Here is a 6,881-nt window from a genome sequence, read left to right as displayed (position 1 = left end):
TGTAGCATAATAAAGCGTGTCACATGTATAGCTGAGGAAATTGCAAGAAAACTATATGCCTCCTGCCAAACCGATATTTGGTATTGTCACTGTGGAAGCGTTCACCTATAGTCTGGGAGACGAGTCTTTGGTATTGACAGCTCGGTAGCGTCTTTCCGTTGCCTAGCGACCGCAGGCAGGCAGCCAATGACGGCCTGACTTTGAGCGGGTAGCAAGGGCCACGTTGCCGCTCTGAAACCCGGTCGCGCGCGCCTATGAAACTTACCAGGTCTCGCGTGCAGGCGGTGCGGTCGTTCGTCGTTTGTCTGAAGTTGAATTCGCAGTTTATTTCGTTTTTGTTGTTTTTAGTGTTTATTTGTTTATGTATCGTTGTAAACAATGTCTAGTGCGGCGGGTAGTACCAGCCCAACACAAGAAGTGAAACGGAGGAAGAAAAGTGTGCTACACACCCAGGCCCGTGAATTCGTGTGCTCTGTGAGGGATTACTTTGAGAAAGAAAAGGACAAAGTTGGGCCCTTAATTCCTGTTGTTCAGGTTGTGAAGAGAACAGCAGCAGCATTGAAAATAAGTAAGAACACTGTTGTGAAGATAGGGAAAGAACAGTATAGTGTAGATTGTGACGAGAGTGGCACAACAAAGCTGCACACACCAGGAAAGAAGCGACCGAGAAATAAGCAGGTGACAGCTTTGGACGATTTTCAGAAAGACGCTATTCGTCGTCATATATACAGCTATTATAAGAGAAGGGAACATCCCACTCTATCTAAATTACAGGTGTCGCTTCAGAAAGACGATCTTTTTAAAGGGAGCAAATTTTCATTGCGTACAGTGTTGAAAGACATAGGCTTCAGCTATTCACTGTTTAACGGACGCAAAATATTAATGGAAAGGACAGATGTAGTTGCATGGCGGTGCAGATTTCTGCGCAGGATCATGGGTGTGGAATTCGAAAGTATAGTGTGGTTAGATGAAACTTGGGTCAATGCCAGCCATTCTTTACGCAGAGGCTGGAATGATGGAACGCCCGAGGGGACAATGGCAGTGCCTGTTGGCAAAGGAGGGCGTATTATTGTCTTACATGCAGGAACATCGAAAGGTTTTGTGCCAAACTGCTTGAAAATGTTTCGGTCAAAAAAGACGGGAGATTACCATGAAGAAATGAACAGTGTAGTGTTTCAAGAATGGTTCGAGACATCGCTTATGAAGAATCTGACAAGTCCATCAGTGATTGTTATGGACAATGCGCCTTATCATTCCGTTGTTCACGATAAGGCACCAACCTTGGCAACAAAAAAAGACGATATCATTCAGTGGTAGAAACGGCGAAAAGTAGATTTCAGAGAAGATTTAAGGAAGGCGGAACTGCTCGAAATTGTGACACAAAAGAAACCCCAATTTCCAACATACGTAATTGACGAGATTGCTAAAAGGCACAGGCATGAAATCGTTCGGCTTCCTCCATACCACTGTCACTTCAATGCAATTGAAGGAGTGTGGGCGCAGATAAAATATTACATTGTTGCAAACAATAGAAAATTCACGATCTCTGAAACTCTCCTTCCAGCAGCCATCAATAAAGTGACAAGCGAGACGTGGGCTAGAATTGTAAACAGCACTGCAAGTGCCATCAGAGAGGCGGCCAAAACCGAAGGGGTTGTGGAAGAATGCATCGAAAATTTAATTATACATCTGGGAGAGAGCAGTGATAGTTCGAGTAATGCTGAGGAAGACAATGTCAAATCAGATTCTGACAGTGATGTGAGTGGTGTTTTTCCATTACAGTAACTACAACGTATCCAGGAATGTAAGGAGGGAGTTTGCTATCGATCTACAACCAGATCATCATATTGTGAGTACTTTCTTCAGATTATAACTCTTAATACACTGACCAATTATTCTGTAGCTTGTAGTAGAACAAATTAATAATGCTAATACTTAACAACGGAAACCAAAACTGCTAATGTTCAACAACTTGCGAAAATAGTTTTCATTTCAGTTGTGAAGTTTTACAAATAACTTTATTATGCTTCAGCATCTTAGATGTTGTTGTTGTTGTGGTCTTCAGTCCTGAGACTGGTTTGATGCAGCTCTCCATGCTACTCTATCCTGTGCAAGCTTTTTCATCTCCCAGTACCTACTGCAACCTACATCCTTCTGAATCTGCTTAGTGTATTCATCTCTTGGTCTCCCTCTACGATTTTTACCCTCCACGCTGCCCTCCAATACTAAATTGGTGATCCCTTGATGCCTCAGAACATGTCCTACCAACCGATCCCTTCTTCTGGTCAAGTTGTGCCACAAACTTCTCTTCTCCCCAATCCTATTCAATACTTCCTCATTAGCTATGTGATCTACCCATCTAATCTTCAGCATTCTTCTATAGCACCACATTTCGAAAGCTTCTATTCTCTTCTTGTCCAAACTATTTATCGTCCATGTTTCACTTCCATACATGGCTACACTCCATACGAATACTTTCAGAAACGACTTCCTGACACTTAAATCAATACTGGATGTTAACAAATTTCTCTTCTTCAGAAACGCTTTCCTTGCCATTGCCAGCCTACATTTTATATCCTCTCTACTTCGACCATCATCAGTTATTTTGCTCCCCAAATAGCAAGACTCCTTTACTACTTTAAGTGCCTCATTTCCTAATCTAATTCCCTCAGCATCACCCGACTTAATTAGACTACATTCCATTATCCTTGTTTTGCTTTTGTTGATGTTCATCTTATATCCTCCTTTCAAGACACTGTCCATTCCATTCAACTGCTCTTCCAAGTCCTTTGCTGTCTCTGACAGAATTACAATGTCATCGGCGAACCTCAAAGTTTTTATTTCTTCTCCATGAATTTTAATACCTACTCCTAATTTTTCTTTTGTTTCCTTTACTGCTTGCTCCATATACAGATTGAACAACATCGGGGAGAGGCTACAACCTTGTCTTACTCCCTTCCCGACCACTGCTTCCCTTTCATGTCCCTCGACTCTTATAACTGCCATCTGGTTTCTGTACAAATTGTAAATAGCCTTTCGCTCCCTGTATTTTACCCCTGCCACCTTTAGAATTTGAAAGAGAGAATTCCAGTCAACATTGTCAAAAGCTTTCTCTAAGTCTACAAATGCTAGAAACGTAGGTTTGCCTTTCCTTAATCTTTCTTCTAAGATAAGTCGTAAGGTCAGTATTGCCTCACGTGTTCCAGTGTTTCTACGGAATCCAAACTGATCTTCCCCGAGGTTGGCTTCTACTACTGTTTCCATTCGTCTGTACAGAATTCGTGTTAGTATTTTGCAGCTGTGACTTATTAAGCTGATAGTTCGATAATTTTCACATCTGTCAACACCTGCTTTCTTTGGGATTGGAATTATTATATTCTTCTTAAAATCTGAGGGTATTTCGCCTGTTTCATACATCTTGCTCACCAGATGGTAGAGTTTTGTCAGGACTGGCTCTCCCACGGCCGTCAGTAGTTCCAATGGAATGTTGTCTACTCCGGGGGCCTTGTTTCGACTCAGGTCTTTCAGTGCTCTGTCAAACTCTTCACGCAGTATCATATCTCCCATTTCATCTTCATCTACATCCTCTTCCATTTCCATAATATTGTCCTCAAGTACATCGCCCTTGTATAGACCCTCTATATACTCCTTCCACCTTTCTGCTTTCCCTTCTTTGCTTAGAACTGGGTTTCCATCTGAGCTCTTGATATTCATACAAGTTGTTCTCTTATCTCCAAAGGTCTCTTTAATTTTCCTGTAGGCGGTATCTATCTTACCCCTAGTGAGATATGCCTCTACATCCTTACATTTGTCCTCTAGCCATCTCTGCTTAGCCATTTTGCACTTCCTGTCGATTTCATTTTTGAGACGTTTGTATTCCTTTTTGCCTGTTTCAGTTACTGCATTTTTATATTTTCTCCTTTCATCAATTAAATTCAATATTTCTTCTGTTACCCAAGGTTTTCTACTAGCCCTCGTCTTTTTACCTACTTGATCCTCTGCTGCCTTCACTACTTCATCCCTCAAAGCTACCCATTCTTCTTCTACTGTATTTATTTCCCTCATTCCTGTCAATTGCTCCCTTATGCTCTCCCTGAATCTCTGTACAACCTCTGGTTCTTTTAGTTTATCCAGGTCCCATCTCCTTAAATTCCCACCTTTTTGCAGTTTCTTCAGTTTTAATCTACAGGTCATAACCAATAGATTGTGGTCAGAGTCCACATCTGCCCCTGGAAATGTCTTACAATTTAAAACCTGGTTCCTAAATCTCTGTCTTACCATTATATAATCTATCTGATACCTCTTAGTATCTCCAGGGTTCTTCCATGTATACAACCTTCTTTCATGATTCTTAAACCAAGTGTTAGTTATGATTATGTTGTGCTCTGTGCAAAATTCTACAAGGCGGCTTCCTCTTTCATTTCTGTCCCCCAGTCCATATTCACCTACTATGTTTCCTTCTCTCCCTTTTCCTACACTCGAATTCCAGTCACCCATGACTATTAAATTTTCGTACTTGTACTAAATAGCTCTTATCAGTTTTCGACTTAATGTATTTCAAGCATCAACTTTAAATAAATTCACGCGTACCAATACGACTTGTATTTTGTCTCGCTTTTATTTCTGCTGCTAGAGAATGCGTGTAGCAGACAGGGCGCCGCGTGCTGTGAGCCACGTTCGGCAACAGCGCCGTCTGCCCGCCGGAACTGTCACTACCAATCACTCGTCTCACCGACTATAAATGAGTCACAGTCTACCGTGAAAAGGAATTCATCGAATAAGTTCAAATGGTTCAAATGGCTCTGAGCACAATGGGACTGGTCATCAGTCCCCTAGAACTTAAAACTACTTAAACCTAACTAACCGAAGGACATCACACATATCCATGCCCGAGGCAAAATTCGAACCTGCGACCGTAGCGGTCGCGTCATCGAATAAGTAGACGTTTGCTGTCGTCCCACGTAAGAAGAATAGCCATCACAATAACGATGCGAGTTTTGGGGAATTTACGATAACTCAGTTACTACATGGGTAACATTAAAACAACAAGGAGATCAGTTCTTGAAATCAGTACTTTATTCCAGCTATGATGAGATACAACTGTTTTAAGTGTCGAAAAAAATTTGCTTCAGACCTCACCACAGCAGGGAGAGAGGCATGCACGGCATGCACCGTCTACATATGTATCTGTATGGTCCAAGGTACGAGACGTGGTTTGTGTCCAAAGTGTTACACGGGCCAACGAGCAGCGTATAACGCAGTCAGCCACTGCCAACTAAAACTTTCGTTGTCTTCCTTCTCCCTTCTCGCGACCGGCCCTGCCGAGAGTGGATGACACAAGTTTTCTTGTTCTTTTTTTTTTCTCTCTATTGGCGTTTCAGTGACTTAATGTTTCACTTGAATGTCGTCTTTCTCCTCACTTATGCAACGTCTAAACGTCCTCGAAAGATCTTTTCTTTTATCTGTTGCCAGAATGGAATCTGTCGAAACAGACAAACAACAGCTCGACACATTGCCACTAAATAAAACAGTTTCTGACGCTGTGTGACCACTACATTACATCTTCACAATCTATGGGTGGTAACAAAATATACGCTAACTGTACGAACGTAATTAAGATTTCACCTTGACCCAAGAGGAATCTTTCCAGCCGTTATGAGTCTCCAAAAGACGGGAGTTAAATGAGTTACACCTTTTACCGCACAATGCGTATGATGCAGATGAGCATAATAAACATATCACACGCTTTAATTGGTGCGGATAAAAATGTTTCGACGATATTTATTGACGATTTGTACACCTGTGTTCTGGAAGATTTTCTCACTCAACCTCCTCCTCTTCAGGAGTTTATGTTAACACCAACTGGAGGCATCTGAGACACAAGGCATCCCTGGATGTTTGGAGTGCGAAACAGCACTGTCCGGATGCACTGAAATGACGCAACTGGTCAGCAATAGGAATGTGATTCACAAGTGGGAATGGGCACGCTTGTCGTAAATGGTAGGCTACGATAGGTTCTGCCGTGGGTAGATTAAAAAAAAAAAGTTTCCGTCCTCATTTACGTCAGAATACCGGTGTTACCCGTGAGAGAGCTAGACTGGCGACATTTCTGACCGCTAGCAGCAACAGCCAGTCGCTGAGGCAGTGACAAAGCTCTGTCGGCTGCAGGAAACAGACAACTGACGAACAGATAAGTTCGGCTTCTGCATTACAGGGATCTGCATTTGTGACTGAATGTGCTCTTAACCATTACAGTGTCATTATGCGGATCTGATGCTGGTTGGGTGACTTGGTGTGTCGCGTGCTGGCGTTCCAGTGACGTGGTGGAACATGGGCGGAAGACTCGACTGGCAGTCATCGCTGACACAGTATGTGTGTAACGTACGTAGAAAGAGGAGGCGTGGCGTTAGCAGTGCAGGTTGAGCGAGGTTTCCCATGCACCACCGTTATATATTCCTGACGAAACATGACAGCTTGCCGTGCTAAAAACATCATAATGCAGTGGTAGACTGTAGGTACGCAAAAGGAAACGAGATACGTGTGATCAAGGCAATACGAAATAAGATGTAAAATATATTTCCTGATTACAAGAAGCCCTCTAGTAACGTACTCAATAGATACATGTTGTTACAGAAGCGAGTGTCACGCTAATATAGGGCACCAAACATGACCCTACAGAATCGGTATTAATGAAAGGAAGGACTATACACCGTTCGTGAATTGCCGAAGTATTGAAAATGAGACAAAACTTTCAACTGTGTTGGTCCAGTCACAATGACGATATACTTTTATAACGTGATTTAGAAGCGATGACTCAGAGACTGTTGAATGCGGAGATATTAACTCTTGTTTGTATCTCGATATGTATCTAAAATACTTGG

This window comes from Schistocerca serialis, chromosome 11 (genome assembly GCF_023864345.2).
Source record: "Schistocerca serialis cubense isolate TAMUIC-IGC-003099 chromosome 11, iqSchSeri2.2, whole genome shotgun sequence".
Lineage (NCBI taxonomy): Eukaryota > Metazoa > Arthropoda > Insecta > Orthoptera > Acrididae > Schistocerca > Schistocerca serialis.
The sequence above is the reverse complement of the archived record's forward strand: the minus strand, read 5'-3'. Positions refer to the sequence as shown.